This window comes from Capsicum annuum, chromosome 5 (genome assembly GCF_002878395.1).
Source record: "Capsicum annuum cultivar UCD-10X-F1 chromosome 5, UCD10Xv1.1, whole genome shotgun sequence".
NCBI lineage: Eukaryota > Viridiplantae > Streptophyta > Magnoliopsida > Solanales > Solanaceae > Capsicum > Capsicum annuum.
In genome coordinates, this window is record NC_061115.1 from 38,677,000 (window position 1) to 38,695,828 (window position 18,829).

Sequence of the window (18,829 nt, forward strand, 5' to 3'; positions counted from 1 at the left end):
GAAACTCCAAAAAGGATGCAGCACGCCGTGAAACACTTTCTTAGCAGCAAATTAGGACATAGTCCGAAGAGGAATATCAAAATCTTTGGATGTTAGCTAAAGGACGACTTCCACCACCATCAAACCACACTCCTATTAGAAGAAATGTGGGATATTTTGGTTTCATTTTCACATTCAGAGACTTCTAAACTCATACTAGAAGTAACCTTCTCTTTCCTTCAAATTCGAGTGATAACGCAATCAGTGTTTTGGAAATTATGTTAGGTTTATTCTTGTCTATGGATGTGAAGGATCCTACATTCATGGTTAAGAGGTTGCAAGACTCTTTTCCATAAGATCAATTAACTTATCACTCATCCCGAACCAATGGTTGTCTAGCATAAAAAAATATCTTTTTTATCGATTAAGTCGAACTACAAGCAGTCTGATTTCCTGAGTCTCAAGGATATGTAGGATGAGCTTTATGTTGAAAACTCGACTGCATTCCAACCTCCACCAATCCTCTTAATCCCTAGCCTTTTAGTTTCACCAAAATTTAAAAATCGAGATAGCTTGTGAATTTTTTTTTAATCGTGTTTAAAATCAAGTTTTATGAACTACACGTGGCCTAAATTCTCATGCAACCTGAGATATGTAGGAAGCCTAATACCGAGGTTTGGAAATATCTCCCAAAACTCATGCAAAAACTAATCTCATCTCTGAGACGAATTTGTGGTCGAACAAAATCAGGAACGTCAAACTCCCTTTGTTTAAAGTTGCTTATATCTACCCTAACCAAAGAGAAAGGGTAGTTGTTGCCACCTAATTTTGCCATCCACATCAAAATTAGTTTTTGAATTTCTTAATTTTAAATGGTTTTACAATAATTATTTTAAGTTATTTTGAAATAAATTTCAACTTTACCTTTTCAATTTAGGTGAAATTAATATATTTATTGTTTAATTATACATGATTATATAATTATCAGTTAAAGAAAATACTTTAGAATTTATTCAGAGTGAAAATTTTATGAAAGTGCAAATACTTTACTTTTCCAGGATTAATTAAAAATAAGAAATTGATGACATAATTAGTTTCTGAATTTTTTTTAAACAAAAATATTTGTGCTTTCATTAAATATTTATTTTAAAATTATTAAGTTTAAGAAGTTCGTTAAATTAATTAAAAGATAATTTCATCTCAACTTTATCCAAATTTATTTGATTATTCCTATTTCATTAATATAAAATAACCTATCCTATTTTTTCGGGCTAGCTATTTAGCCAGCCCAACATCAACACTAACCCCAACCCAAATCCGTCCAGTCCAAAGGAAAAACCCGGCCAAACCCTATTACTCTTTTCACCTTAATTAATTTCAACACCAACATTCAGCCATCTACCCACCAGCCAATAACAGCAGCCCAACCCAACAACACTTGTGACCTGGCCCACATCCTTATTTTCTCTTCATCTATGAGTACAACAATAACACAACCTTAGCAATTAACGCTTCAAAAGCAAACAACGTAACAACTGACAGTAACAAAGCCAAAATGACAATACAAAACAACAAACAACATGACAATCTCTCTCAATAACCACACAACAATAACAACTCTAAACAGCTCACAACAAACACTGTAACCCATATCAACAACGTTCAATTCAACAACAACAATTTCCATCAGTAATTTCAACACAAAACCTTAGGTGCCTCATTTGTTTTACCCTTATGCCCTCTCATTCAGCCATAATCTGACTTAGAATTAAATGGCTTTCAACCTTTTCAATTTGTGATTCACTATTTTGGGTAAGCAATTAATTCTCAACGTCCCTCCTCTTTTTCTCACTATGGAATTCAAAATTCCTCAAGAAAATCAGCTTAATTTTAGTTTTCAAATTCAGAAATCCCTAATCTTTTCTTCTATAAATAAATATTGGGGTTAGAGGTGAAGAAAGAGAATCTGAATGTGTTTGACAAAGAAGGTATGTGTTCATGGAAGATCGGGACATAGATAATGTGGAAGTTTGACGTCTGAAATGGTTTTCGAACAATTTTTGGCCTAGTTCCTATTTATTTCGTGCCAAATGGTGTAATAGTAAGTGTTTTGATGCACTGTGCTTGGTCCCTACTCGAATAATGTAGTTATATTGGAAAGATTAATAGTCATATTTTGAGGCATTGTGTTTGGTTGCATTGTGCTTCTTGGTTCCTGCTTGCTCACTTTCCTTATGTTGTTTGTGCTATTTTAAATTTTCTTTAGCACCTGATTTATACCTTATGTGTTTGAATATTGTGATTTGTCTAAATCGGTATTTGGTATACTAGTTTGCTCATCAAATTATTAGAAGTGTACGAATCATTATCTCTTCTTTTCTTTATATGAACTCTCCCGGATGAGTCCAATAGGACTCCCCGTATCCTTGAATTCGAAGGCCGTCGAGTTGACCCTCATCAAAGTTCAAAATTGGATTGATATACACAGGATAACACAAGTATACAAGCTAGTATATGCTGATATACAGCGCGTATATACAGAAAACAGTAGCTGCACATTATCACACGATTTATCATTGAAAATGGAGGGGAAATATGCAGTCTTCGACACTGATATACACTGTATATGCAGTGATATATGCAAAAACGATGAGACTTAAAAGATGTTGATATACAACTAGTATACACTTCAGAAAATGGACCCAAAGTCCATAATTCAAAGCCCAAAAAATGAGCAGCTTTGTTGATGGGCCAATTAAGGGCCCAATTTCAAATTCTTTTATTCATTTTTATAGCTTATAATTTATCTTTGCTTGTTTGTATTGACTAACATTTTAATCAATTAACCTAGACAAATTTCCTAAAGTTTTGTCATTTTATTTTATCTTAGTTTTCTTTTACTTAATTCATAATTTCGTCACCTAAATTGTCTTGTCTTAAAAACGGATTAAAATTCTTTCTTCCGTTTTTCTCCTTAAAACAAGTCTTTTATAAGTAAATATTTCATTTTAAGATGACATCTATTTTGTTCATAGATTAATCATTTATTTGAATTAAAGTAATTTTTTCCGAACCTAAGAACCTAATCTCCCAAGCTAAGAAACTAATTTATTTTGAAAATCAAGTTTTTTCAAAAAATTAGCGAAGTATTTTTAATTAAACACTCTCTTAATATTTTATCTCTACATAATTGATATTTTTATAATAATTAATAATAAGAAAATAATTTCATAATCTTCTTCTTTTACAAAAGCAAAGTTCTTATTCCTCTTAAACCCAAAGAAAAATTGCAATTTAGTTTAATTCAAGTGGGATGTTTTCTCCTTTGAATAAATGAATGTCATTTTAAATGTTTAATAAATAATTTTAGAATTTTCTATAAAATCAAGTCTTTGCAAAAATTAGTCCCTTTAATTAGTCAAGTTAGTTCTTTTTTGGTAAATCATTTTAAACGGATGTTCCTAAGTGCCTTAAAAACCTTCTTCGAGCGTTAATTGAACCCTTACCCAGTTTATCTAGTTTTAAAGGTTTATTTATGGTTTTCAACCTTTGAAACTCTTTTAAGTTTTTTTCTTGATTTTTTCTATAAAAATCAAGTGGTGACTGTAATTTTCTTAAAATTATTTCAAATTTGTTGAAATAATTTTGAGAAGGTCAAAACCATTTTCTCGTCAAAAGAAATCCGAAATGGATAAAATAGAAATGGTAACTCTGCTGGGGAATTAACTAGCTTCTAACCAGTTATTTGAACTTACTTGTCTGGCTAATTATTTGAATTTGTAATACTTGAATTGTTTGTTGTTTATGTGTTTAAATTTTTATAAAATTTAAACTGTTGCATTTCATGGCATACTTCCACATTTGAATATACAAACTATTTTGGGGTTCACGGATGTACCGAACCCTATTTATATATTCCAAATGTAGTGTTAGAAATACGATAATTTATTGGCATGTTAGACGTCTGATGGATGTTTGTATTTTCAAACATGAGTTGTCCACTTGGAAATTTAGTCAAATCCCACTCTAGATACCTAGGATAGAGCGAAACCAAAACCTTTTTTAGGCATGAGCCTAGGGAAATCCAAAACCTGAGGGGGTATTGGGCCTATTAGAAAAACCCACCTTATGTCTATTGACCACAGGTCAATAATAGAGGATTATTCTTTATGTAGTTTAATTGAAGGATGTAGTGCCGGATTGTACGAACGATTTTCACCTTGAGATATATTTGGGGGAAATGAAATGTCTCACAAATGGCATGTATATCCTTCAAACGCTAGGCTTACCTTTGGCTTGAAAAGTCCCATGTATGCTAGGATGCATAATAATTGTTTATGTGCTAAAGTATTTCATTATTTTGATTTGTCTATGCTTGCCTGATCCGTGTGTTTAAATAAAATATCTTTGACTTTAAACAGGACTAGTTTATTATTCTATTTCAAAGTCTTAGAATGTTAATAGGCATATAAGACTCAAACTTTGAATCCTCCAAAATACGTTTGGAAGTTCGTCGATAAAATTCCTTCCAATTTACCTATGTTTTTTTCAAAATTTCATTAGGTCAGTATCCAATTCATATTGACCACATCGGTCTCAGAATTCTCCTTTTCCTGTATTTGATTATAGTCAGAGCTATTCAGATACTCTATTAATGAAAAGATTAAGTTATCTTTAAAATAACTTTTTCTATAATCTCTCTAGGATGTTTATTTGTAAACACCCGATTTCTTCAAATCACTTAGTTCATTCTGTTTGAGATGCTGTTTATTCTATTAAATTCAAGGCCCATAAAATGATCAAAGTTCTAATCATTCGGTCACTTTTCCAAGTGTCTTCGCTTCCATATTCCAGACTTAGTCTGTTTCAAACCAAATATATGTCATTTGTCTCGTATATTATTTTTGTTAATTATTATGATCACAAACTAACATTTTTACCTTGAGTGTTTTTATTTTCTTTTAGAGAGAGGCTGATTTGTGTTGGTAGTCAAACATGCTCGCTTCACAAAGACAAAATTAATCGCTGGCAGAACATCTGTATTTCGCACGGTCTAAGGTCAAGAAAGCAGGTATAGATTCATCAGTTCTTACTTGGGCTAATAGAAGGACTCGTTCAACTATGGATCCTAGTTTGATTAGTGCAAATACTTCATCTGAGTCAGTTCCTATGTTTCTTGTGGCAATGGACCCGAGTGCCTCAATAGGAAGAGAAATAACCCCAGAGCTCGTTGCCGGTTTGGAGCAACAAATTGCCAAGCTAAGGATCATGGTGATGTAAATAGAATACCTTCTCGGAATCTTCCAAACATGATTCTGCCTCCTGATTCTTGACAAAAGGGGCCTATGTTTTTGACGTCAGAAGGAGTTGATCAGGAAGGTCATTCTGCTCTTTCTTCTCAGAATGCCCCTTTTGTGTATGTATTTTCTCCTCCAAAGGTTCAAAAATGCTTGCCACACCATGCTCCACCAGTGTATACCTATGCCACCGTTCTACCAGTAATAGTAACTTAAGGGTTACACCACATAAATGCTAATCATTATATTGAGACAGAGAATAATCCCAGAATATATGATGAGACAGTGAATAAAAATCTCAAGGCATTGGAAGATGCAATGAGGAGTCTTCGGGGGCTTGAGAATAACCAAAGTATGAAGTATGAAGAGTTATGTGTGTTTCCCGAGATTGTGTTGACTCTTTGTTATAAGTTCCCAAAGTTTGAAAAGTTTGATGGGTCCAAAAATTTCTTCTTTCATTTAAAAACTTATTGTGAAAAGTTGATTGGCATGGGCAAAAATGAAGGAATACGGGTCAAGCTATTTAGTCAAAGTTTGAGTGGAAAGACTCTAGAATGGTACGCTAAGCAAACTATGACTAAGTGGCAAACATGGGATGACTTGGAAATACTTTTATGGATCACTACAAGTTTCATGTCGATATCATTCTTGACAGGATTTCTATCACAAAGTTAAGGCAAAAACTAAATGAGAATTTTTGTGAATATGCCATATGCTGGAGAGCAGAAGCGACCAGGGTACATCCCCCTATGAAAGAAGCTAAAATGATCAGTTACTTAATCCATGCACTAAATCCAGAATATTTCAATCGCATGGTAACAATGGCTGGAAAAACATTTATTAAAATAGTCAAGACTAGGAAAATGATTGAGGATGGCCTCAAGACAGGAAGGATAATAAATTTGGCAGAACTGCAATCCACTCATAAGGTCTTCCAGAATGGATCTTTTGGAAATGGGAAGAAAAAAAAGAAGGAAGTTATAAGAGTGATGACTCAAGAAAGTTCTTCCAACTACAAGCAAACTCCTTGATTTCAACCCAATGCTCAATATGCTTACTATTCAGTTTTCAATATGCAAGCGATATATTATGCTCAACCTCTATCGTAAAACTATGCTCCTTGTGCCAATCATGAAAGAAAGATTCCCAAAATTTTCACATCATTGGACAAATCTCTTAACCAACTTTTTGAAAGGTTGAAAGAAGCAAAACTACTTTATCCAGTAGAAGAAAAGCCTGAGAGCACTTTTGCTAATAGGTATGATCCAAACAACTGATCTGCTTACCATTCCAGAGTCATTGGATATGATATAGAAAAATGTATCACTCTCAAGCACAAAATTCAGGATCTGATTGACAACAAAGTGATAACACTTGAAGAAGCTCTAACTAATGTTAACAAAAATCCATTTCCTAATCAAAAGAAGTAGTCATTGGCACCATCAATCAAGAGAAGCATGAATTTTTCTCAAAAGGCGCACTTTTGGCATCCTTTAATCCTGCATTTGACAGTTGTTTTCTTTTTTTGTAATCGTACTTTCTAATTTTATTTCCTTGTAATGGAATTCTGTCGCTTTATTTCCTTGTAATCATACTTTATTGTTTGGTTTCCTTGTAATTGAATCCCTTTAGTTGTAATGAACTACGTTCCACCTGATTTCCCTCGTGGAATACGTAGGCGACCTATATTGACTTCGATCACATTATCAAAAGTATCAAATATCCCTTTTGTATGTATGAACTATGTTTGACCTGAATTCCCAAGAATAGTATACTTAGGAGACCTATGTCGGCTTTGGTCTACCCCTTAGAAAATTTATCTTTTCATTTTATGTGCGAACTATATTTAACCTAAATTCTCAAGAATGGGATACATAGGCGGCCTATGTCGGCTTCAGTCAATTCCTTAGAAGAAATTTCTTTTCATCTTTGAAACTAACTTTCCTACCTCAATGGAATACATAGGTGCCACACCAACTTGGTCATATTTCCTATAATATTTTTATAGAAACTATGGAGAAAGATCTCAAATAATCATCAAGAAGATCCTTTCAAATAATATAACATTGAAACATAACTGGGGCAGAAATTTTTGAGAAGGTCTAAAAAATTTCACAAAACTTGATATTCGGTACAAAGTTGAAAACCAGACATTGCTGAAGCTTAGACCGGGGCATAATTTTTGATGTTCCCTATGCTAAAGTACTCTACATCAAAAACGACTCAAGTATTTCATATTTTAGACTGGGGTAGAATTTTTTAGAAGGTCTCAAAAATTTTATGTCATAAGTTATAAAAGGTTCGAGAGTTTCTAAGTTATAGACCGGTGTAGATATTTTGAGGAAGATCCTCAAAAAATTCCACAAAAGCCATATTTCAAGATAAGAAAAGTTTGCAAATCAATGATCAATAAGGTGCATCAGGAGAGAAAGATGATACCAAAATAGTCAGTCTCTCAAAACTAAGAAATATTCTTTGGATATAGGAACAGTGAAGTCATAAAGTTGATAACATTAAGCATAACAAACGGCACTATCAGACCCAATGTGGCATTGCCATAATAATTCAGACAACTTCTCTTCCCCATTTTCCTCTTCATTTATATTTATATTACTTCTGTGATCTCTAAACTTTCTCTGATTTTATAGAAAAATAATCAGGCATAACGACGAAGATGTGGAGATATTATCCAAACTACAATCTCTAAATCACCATGAATCAAACAACTTCATCTTTATCTTTAAGCTCTATCTTTTGTTTTACTCCTGGCTTAATTACAACAAATTGTTGTATTATTAATGAGTATTGTTAATTTTTATAGGTGACATGATGCAAGATCACCCCTAAGAATTAACTCAACCAATTCCCCCAATGATTGAGTATTCAATCCAGAAGCTCAGGATATACAAAGGTCCTTTTAAGGATTTCTAATTCGAAGGTTGAAGTTCAACAAATCAACTTCTATCTTTTCTTATATGTTAGGGTTTTCTACCTTTCAAGAAAATTACTGGATTATCAACCCATTTGAAGTGACCCACCTTATTATATTTGGGCCATCCATCCTCTCAAGAAGACATATTGAATCATCACTTCGTTCAAGGTGACACATTTTACTATATTTGGGTCATCCACCCTTTCAAAAAGACATAAATTATTATATTTGGATTTCCCCCCTTAAGAGGATGCATTGGACTATCACTTTATTTGAGACATCTTATTGTGTTATGGACCATCACCTCTTTCTGAGTGACATATGATTATATTGTGGGCTGCCACCTCCTTATAAGTGACATATTACTAGGTTACAGACCGTCACCTCCTGTAGAGTGATATCTTATTATGTTATGGACCGTCACCTCCTTTATAGTGACATATTATTATATTGATCGTCACCTCCTTCAGAGTGACATATTACTATGTTACAAACCTTCAACTCCTTCAAAGTGACATCTTATTATGCTATGGACCGTCACCTCCTTCAAAGTGACATCTTATAATATTATGGAACTTCATCTCCTTTAGACTGACATATTACTATGTTACAGACCATCACCTCATTTAGAGTGACATCTTATTATATTACGGTCCGTCACCTCCTTTAGAGTGACATGTTATTATGTTATGGACCGTCAACTCCTTTAGAGTGACATCTTATTATGTTATGGACCGTCACCTTCTTTAGATTAATGTCTTATTATGTTATGGACCGTCACGTCCTTCAGAGTGACAACTGATTATTGTATTGATCATCACCTCCTTCAGAGTGACATTTACTATATAATAGACCATCAACTCCTTCAGAATGACATCTTATTATGTTATGGACCGTCACCCCTTTCAGAGTGACATATGAATATGTTATGAATCGTTACCTCCTTCAGTGTGACATATTATTATGTTATGGACCACCACCTCCTTTAATGTTATACGTTATGAGTTGCTACCTCCTTTAGTATGGCATACTAAATAAGGTATGCACAATTTCCCTGATATTACAGTTGCTACTAATAAGTTCAGTGCAGGCGATTAATAAATACATTGGATCATCACTCCGTTCAAAGGGAATGTTATATTTCAATTGGGCTGTCATCCTATTCAAAGTGATGTGTTACAACCAAGATAGGTTATCCGCCTTTTAATGAGACACGTTGGACCAACAATCTATTCAATATAGAATTTTGACTTGATATTTGAATTAACCTCAACCCACTTCGCAAAGATGATTTTGAATATAGAAAATTGCATGGTTTAACTTGGTTTGAACCCAAGGGAGAGGCTATGAGGCTTTTAGGAATGTTTCCCTATCTTATGTTCTATTTTGTGATATAGAGTCTAGTGTTATGAAACTTTTCTTACTCCTGGCTTCCTCTTATTTCAGATTATGCCTACCTAATGATCTAATGTTCATAGAGACTCTGCTGGAACCTCTATTCCACCTGAGGAGAATGTGTAGGTGACTTGCCTTGTTTATGGAGTGTAGACCTTGTCTAGGGTCCCTACACTTGATTGTAATACTCTATGTGAAGTTCCACCAGTCCCTACTAGTCCTTTTCAAGCATTCCATGATGGTGACATTTATGCTCAGTCACCTTAAGGAGATATTTCTAATGCAGAGTTTTGTCAGTCTATTTAATTACTTACTCGGTTGGTGGCATCATAGTCTCATCAGTGTGATCGTGTAGGTTTTGTTGCTCATTCATCTGAGGTCACTTGGGTTGATCGATTTATGAGGCTGAATCCACCAGATATTATAGTATCTAAGGTCGAAGAGGATATATAAGGGTTTATTGATAAGATACAGAAAATCCTTAGGGTGATGTGTGCTACTGATTTGGAGGGTGTGGAGTAGCTTATCAGTTGAAAGATGTTGCTTACTAGTTGTATGAGAAATAGGAAGCAACAAGGGGTGATGATGATGCACAGTGTGCGATGACCTTTTTAGGTGCCTTTCTTGATAATTTCTTTACTCAGGAGTTGAGGGAAGCTAAGGATGAAGAGTTTATGAACTGAAGTAAGGAAGATGAATGTCAAGGAGTATGCACTAAAGTTTTAGCAGTTGGTTCGTTATGCTTGATAACACCCAACCTAGACCATTAATTTGAAGATCATGCAGTCGCTGTAAAAAATAGTAACCTTACGAAAGTTGGAGTCGAATCTCAAGTAAACACATGGAATTACAACTTTTAGCTTCTGTGATCATGGGTAGTACTGGTAAAATAAATGGGGGTTTGTAGTGACAATTTCGAACAAGCAATGAATAACAAATCTGGTTGTAATTTTGTCCTAAATGAAACAAGGATTGAGTTCCCCTTGGCCTCTAAACTAGTAAGCTTCTCGTTCTTAATCCAGCTATACAAATGTTGTGCATATAGAATCTTATAAGATAGGTATCACCAATTGCCTCTCGGCACCCTTTGGTGAATCTCACTTCTTTCCTCTCAATCTCAGAGTTTCGCCTTACTAACCCTTACCTTGGACCCTAATTTAAACTATCTCCTCTTGATCGTAAGTTGATTCGATAGAAGTTAACCATATTAAGAAGATAATACAAGTAAGCTTATTTTGATAGCTGACCCCAAATCACTATTGTGATTTTCTTTTCGTAATCTCTACCTCCCTCTTGAGTTTATAGTTAATATAGGATGGGTCCTAACGTTTGCTACTGTTAAGACAATAATAAACTAAAACAAAATCCCAATACATGCATCAACAATTATCTAGAAATATTGAGCCCTTCCCCTACTTTGTTATATAGCTAGGGTTCCTACAACCCTCACTTAGGGACATTATCCGCTCATGGTTGTGCAATAATTACAAAATTTCATATTTTATAACATTTAATAATCACACAATAATCAATAAATAAAATCCCAAAACTTCTAACTAAATTAATAACAAAAATTAGTACAAAGTAATTCCAAGACCAAATTCGGATCTCAGAATCAGAATATATGTTTATGAGTATATAGAGTGTTTAAATCAATACAAAACATTAATAGGGTACTTATAGAGTACAAGAAAACCCTAAAAATCAAATCCTAAATGAAAAAAAGGAAAAAAAAAGTTGGTGGCCACTTACAAAGGTCATATACGGACCGTGTGTGCAACATACAGACTGTATGTGTCTCTTTGTATGTGACCACTCTTCCATCTTGGATCCTACAACTCTGACAAAGGTCAAATATGGTTTGTATGTTGCACATATGGACCGTATGTGGCACTTTATATGTTCCAAGACTCATGAACTAAACTTGCAATTCTCTGGAATTTTCCTCCCAGGACAAACGTTGGGCACATATGGACCGTATGTGGCACATATGAACCGTATGTGGCACATATGGACCGTATGTGGTCTTTATAAGTAGGAGAGTTGGCCTTTTCCTGCAGCTTAGCCTTTGGACTTTAATTTCATCAACATACTCTGCTCATATATGCTAAGTAAGTAGCACATACGCCCTAAAATACCTTTGTTTGTACCCATAAACTTCAAATTTCTTTTTTTTTTCTTTGGATTTGCATTCACAACTTAGTTCCCTGCAAAACTTACCCAAAACAACCTAAGAAATTTGCATATTTTTGTAGTTTTAAGCGTTGAAAGTGCTATATTTCTATAGCACATCTGAACCATCAACTTAGACTGTTTGTATGTCCTCTAGAAACACAGCAAAACAAAACAAAACACGACACTTAACTAGGAGAATCTAAGCTATCCCTTGCAGCCAATCAACACTTTAAGCTCAAAACACATTACCCTCTCCCATTTTAACCTTTCAAAACCAATTGTACATAATTATGAAGCAAAACAATGTGACATAAGGGGGTAAAGATATAACATTACATTAGCAATAGAAAACCATGAATATATACAAGTCACACTATCTAGACAAGTAAATAACTAGCAATATGACTCATGTGCCCTCACAACAAAGAGGTCCCTCTTACTCATATGAAATAATGCATGTTAATACAGGGATAGTAAAGATACACTCACACTCACAAGGAGAAGTTCTAATCAATGTGCATCAAATACCATAGGCTTGCCTTTATTTTCTCTACCTTAGTTTTTGGACAATCAAGTTAGGATCACTATAGGAATTTATTTGGTTTTTAATGTAGGCTAGGGGGGCTGTTATGGTACATATGGATATATCAAGTGACTAATCCTCCTTGGCACTACATTAACTTTGGGGTGAACACTTTAACCAATTTCCTTTTTATTCCACTCTTATTTCTCCCTTTTTTTCTTTATTGCACATTCAGGTTGGGTGCGGTCTTTATGTTTCCTTTTTTATATTTTCTTATTATTTTTCCTTTTTAACTATCACACCCAATCCTACTATCTTTTTCTCTTATTTTACCCTTTTACATACCCACTTTACATCACATACCCCTATGATGGCACCCTCAACTTAGGTGATTTCCTAAGTTGAGGTATAAATATGTCCAAGGAGGAACTAGGCCAAAAATAGGATTTATATAATACAAGTGGGAAGGTGAAAGGTTCAACAAGAAAAAAGGATATAGAGGCTCAAAAATAGCAATCAAGGGTTGTAATTCATACATGAAAGGTCATTTAGTCGAAAAGTAGACTAATAATAAAAAATGGCCTATGATCCTTTCCTAACCAACAAACCTACAACCTCGAGAAGACTAACCGGGCAAGGTCTAAGTTTAACACACATAGGGAACTAAGTAGTATATCGCACACACACGGCACAGAGTCAATCTTACAAGCTAATTCCTATCTGATTTATGTAATTGTTAGCAGGTGATTGTCATGTCCCTAATCCTAATGCCATAATAAGATCCACAATGGTCACATATATCTACATTCACAAAGTTCTAAAAAATTTGGAGGGGTATCATTTTTCTTAAAATACAGAAAAAACATGACAAATGCCCTAAATACTTCAAATACTTCTAATAATGTAAAAACACAGCATAATACAAAATAAAACACAATATGACACAAATTTTAACCAAGACATATCAAATCTACAACCATATCATGACCAACTGGAAAAGAAGCACCACAACCAAAACTCGCAGGGGCTATGGTATACCCTACCTTAACTATAATACCCCATAATATTCTTAGCTCTGTTTTGCTTTTAGTTGCATGCATTAGGGGCTTAAGGCCAAAAATTTGACTAAACATTGGGGGCTTAGTCATTTTCAAGACGCCTAAACTTGAGGATTTTATTTTTGATCTTTTCATCCCCGAGTTGTTAGTTTTTGAGTTGATTCGTGTTCGAGGATATAAGAGGTATATCTCGGAGAAGTTTTAGATTTTTTAGACAAGGTTTGGGTCATGTTGGGATCACAAAACCAGTGGTTACCATAATAAGACCATGGTGCAGTAATAGTCCTGAACTCATGTTTATTGCGTCGTGGTGAGAAAATTCAATGACCATGATTAGACCGTGTTGCGGTGACATTGTTGTGTCTAATTTTTGATTTAAATGGTTGAGGGGCAATTGGATCTTTTCCCCCTCAACCCAAATTGTTCATAACACAAATCGGGATATCATTTAGGGTATTATTTACCTTTTTTCTCCAAATCCCTCTTATGAAAACCCTCCTCTTTCCCCAAGAACACAAATTCAATTTCTTTCTCCCTAAGAAATTAAGAATTCAAATTTCCCAAGTTCAAGAACCTTCAAGAAAGCATCAAGAATAATATTTTCCATTCAAGTTAAAAGCTTAAGGTATGTGGGCTGTTCATTCATGGGTTCCTTTCATCGATGCAGCCCAAAAACCCTCTTTTAAATTAAAAAAAGGATATTTATATTATTATGGTATTTTATATTTCATAAGATGTGTTTAATTCATGTTTTCATGGTCATTTTAAATACAATTCATCCCATGTATGATCCCATGTATGATTTGATTTCGTCATGCTTTGAATTTAAGTTTCTCAGGTCTTATTTCAAGTGAATTCCATATTAAATCCCCAAATTATGATTTTTAGTCATACAACCATGTTTTTCCCTATTTAAAGCATTTGCATGTTTGAATTCATGATCCCCACATATTTGATGGAATGTCTATGCTTATGGGTTTTCAACTATGATCTTTTACTATAATTTTTAAGCTAGTTATTACATTCAGTGATCATTTAATGCTGGTGGGATATGAATACCCGATACCTAAGTATTTTTACATGAATTCAGATTATTTCAGTAATGATACAATTAAACCCCAAATTCTATTATTTACTCAGTGGATGTAATTATGATAAGTACTATAAGTTATGAAATCATGTATATTTAAGATTAGTTCAATTCAGTTTCAGTGTTGATTTAGTTGAGAGTAGGATTAAGAACTAAGCGAACTTAGGTATGAGGGTTCACCTGACAGTAAAGTGTGTGACCATTCATAACAATCCCCGAGTTACAGAATTACGTAGCCAACGTAGATTAGAGATGTCTACCTGCTAGTTGAGGGTGAAACATATCTCCTTAGAGCACCTGATAGTTGAGTGCGACTCATTAGTCCTTTGGGACACCAGTTTTATGGATCCACATAGCCAATATTAGTACCCGTGGCACGGTATTGATACCCTTCCAACTGGGGTTCCCCGATTATCTCACATTGGGGCATGTCTATTATATGATACCTCCCACAGTCTTAATACAGTATTCAGTGTATATTCAGTGTAGGTTTGCTTGACCAAAGTATATAGATTTACAATTATTCAGTTATACGTATTTTAGTCTTTCAATTATAGATTAGTTCAGAAATATATATATATATATACTTGGTCTTGCATCCTCAGATATTATAGTTTTCATGCATTCATGCTCAGTTATTTTATGTTGTTCATTAATTCCTCATCTCATATACCAGTACATTCAAAGTACTGATCGTATACTCTTCATTATGCTATGTTATCTAATAACATAGGTTCAGAGACCCAGTTTCAAGACAATAGTTAGATAACCAACGTTACTCAGCTGTAATAGTGGTGAGTCCTCATCCATTGAGGACATATTATCTCTCATTCATTACTTCATTATTCCATTTGGGCCAGTCAATCGGAGTTAGTTGGGGGCTTGTCCCATCAACTCCTCAGTCAGTTAGAGGTTTTTCAAACAAATAGTTAGACAATCAGTCAGTTACTTTCAACTTTTATCAGTTATTTCAATCAGTCAGTTACTTTCAGTTTTTATCAGTTATTTCAGACATGATAGTATTACGTATTTTAGTATTTTAGTTTTTCAATTGTTATATTAATGCCATTTTATTTAGTGCTCACAGCAAGTACTAGCTTATGGGTTAGCTTGTGGGTACTTGTAACAATAAGTACCAGTGTCGCGGCTAGGGGGTAGCCTCGGGTCATGATAATACTTGGTGTTAGAGCCAGGTTTTATAGTTTCCTAAGGTGCCTGAAATCCGTATTAAGTAGAATTTTATGCATGGGTGTGAAGTGCGCTGCAATTATGGATGAGAGGCTACGAGACGTTTTAGGAAAATTTTTCCTTCTTTCAGTAGTCATGTCTTGTGAAAGAGCATGAGCTCTATTTAAACTCTCTTTTTAATTTATCCTTCATTCTGTTTACAGATCATGCCTCCTAGAAAAAATAATGAAAGAAGAAGTGGGGACCAGCCCATACTTCCTCCTGTTTAGGAAGATCTTCTGAATAAACATATCTCTCACGTCAAGTTCAGAGCTTCTTTTACTACCTTATCCCCTTCAGCAGCTACTTAAAAAAATTAGCAGGCTATTTCTCTAGCCAATCCAGTGAAAAATACAACTGCAGCTAGGATTCGAGATTTCACTCAAATGAATCCACCTTTGTTATTGGGAACTAAGTTGAAGAGTATCTACAGGATTTTTATGATATGGTATAGAAGGTGACATATATTATGGGTGTCACTTAGAGTGAGAGTGCAAAGTTTTCTGCATATCAATTACAGGATATAGCTCACACCTAGTTTAAGTAGTATAAAGAGGAACGTATTATTGATGCAGGGCCTATTGAGTGGGAGGAATTTGCCTTAGCTTTCTAAATAGGTTCTTCTCGTTAGAGTTGAGAGAGGCTTAGATTTAGGTGTTCATTAATTTGAAGCAAGAAAGTATGAGTGTGAAGGAGTAATCATTTAAGTTAACTCAGGTGGCGAGGTATACTCCTAATGTGGTGGCCGACAATAGGTCTAAAATGAGTAAGTTTGTGTCTGGTGTAGCTTATAATGTGGTTAGAGTGTACGACTGCAATGTTGATTAAGGATATGGACTTATCAATACTTATAATTCATGCTCAATAGTTTGAGGAAGAGAAGCTTAAAGAAGAAAGAGAGAGAATATGAAGGCCAGAATAGGTAGTTTTAACTTTTCTCAGCCATGGTTGGAAAGTTGTAACCATTCTCAGTTATGTCAGAAAATTTCAGCCTTAGCTCTATCTTTAACTAGTACGCTAGTGCCTATGTTTCTTGTCGTGATATGGTGCTAGGATTTAAGTCCTAGGGTAGTGTAAACAACATTCATACTAATTTGCTCTGCGAGAAATACGGTAGGCATCATCAGGGTATGTTTAGAGCTGGAAGTGATGTGTGTTTTGGATGTGGCAAGCCAGGTCACAGAGTCAGAGACTGTGCAAAGGCTAGTCAGCAAGATCAGTCCAACTGTCCATCAGTTCCAGTTGGTCGCCTGACTCAGCAGGTACCACTTCCACTGCAACCAATGGGCAGTGTCAGAACAGGTTGTATGCCCTCTAGACTAGGCATGATCAGGAAAGTTCTCATGATGTAGTTATAAGTACGTTACATGTCTTTCATCTCTGTATTTATGTTTTATTATACCCCAGAGCTTCACTCTTCTTTCTAACCCCTTATATAGGAGTCAATTTTGGTGTAAGTCCTAAATCCTTAGTAGAACCTTTCTCAGTTTCTACCCCTGTGGGTAAATCTATTATATCCAGATGGGTATACAAAAATTTCCTGATTACAGTATCTTAAAAAGTTACCTTAGTTTATCTGGAGGAGTTATAGATGATTGATTTTGATGTCATTCTCAACATGGATTGGCTCTACTCATGCTATTCCTCAGTTGATTGCAGAAATAGAGTCATTCAGTTTTAGTTTCCCAATGAACCAGTCATTGAATGAAGATGTAGTACCCCTGTGCTTAGGGGATAGATTATTTTTTATCTTAAGGCAAGAAAATTGATATCGAAGGGGTGCATGTATAATCTTGTATGAGTCAAAGAATCTAGTTCTGAAACTCCAAGCCTCAAGTCATTTTCAATAGTAAGGCAATTTCCTGATCTGTTCCCTGAAGATCTTCCTAGAGTTCCTCCCAAAAGGAAAATTAACTTTGAAATAGATCTCCTTTCAGCTACCCAGCCTATCTCTATTATGCCCTACAGAATATCTCTAGCCGAGCTTAGGGAATTTAAAGAACAGCAGAAAGATCTCTTAGATATGGGATTCATCAGGCTCAGTATTTCTCTATGGGGTACTCTAGTCTTTTTCGTGTGTAAGAAAGATGGTTCACTCAGAATGTGCATCAATTATCGACAGCTGAACAAAGTCTCAATCAAGAATAAATATCCATTCCCCAGGATTGACGACTTGTTCGACCAACTTCAAGGTGCTAGTTACTTCTTTAAGATAACCTCAGATCTGGCAATCATCAGCTCAGAGCCAGAGAATATGACCTTTTAATGACAACTTTCAAAACTCGATATAGTCACTTTGAATTTCTAGCTATGTCTTTTTGACTAATGAATGCCCCTGTAGCTCTCATGGACTTGATGAACAGAGTGTTCAAGCAGTACTTGGACTTGTTCATTATAGTCTTCACTAATGATATTCTTGTCTATTCCTGTAGTGAAAATGATCATGCAGACCATCTCAAAATTATATTACAGAACCTTAGAGCTCATCAGTTGTTCGTCAAGCTCAGTAAGTGCGAGTTTTTTCTAAGATAAGTTGCTTTTATTGGACATATTATTTCTAGTGACGACTTTTCAGTTGACCCTCAATAGACTAAAGCAGTAAGAAATTGGCCCAGACATATCTCTCCATAAGATATCAAGAGTTTCTTAGGTTTGGCTGGCTATTATAGATGGTTTTTTGAAGGGTTTTCTTCTATTGCATCTCCTATGTCTTGATTGACTATGAAAAAGGTCAAATTTTAGTGGTCAGATTCTTGTGAGAAGAGTTTTAGGAGGTGAAGACTCGACTCACTTCAACCCCAGTCTTGATTTTGCCAGATGGTTCAGATAGATTTTTAGTTTATAATGATGCATCTGGAGTTGCTCACGCATAGAGGTAAGGTCATAGCTTATGGCTCTAGACTGCTTAAAATCTATGAGAAGAATTATCCAACCCATGATCTTGAGTTGGAAATTGTTGTTTTGTCCTTGAAAATTTGGAGGCATTATCTTAATGAAGTGCATGTTGTTGTGTTCACAGATCACAAAAGTTTATAGTATGTGTTCTCACAGAAAGATTTGAATCTTCATTAGATCAGATGGCTTGAGTTGTTAAAATATTATAATATAAGTGTTTTTTATCATCCAAGAAAGTACAATGTAGTGGCTGACGCC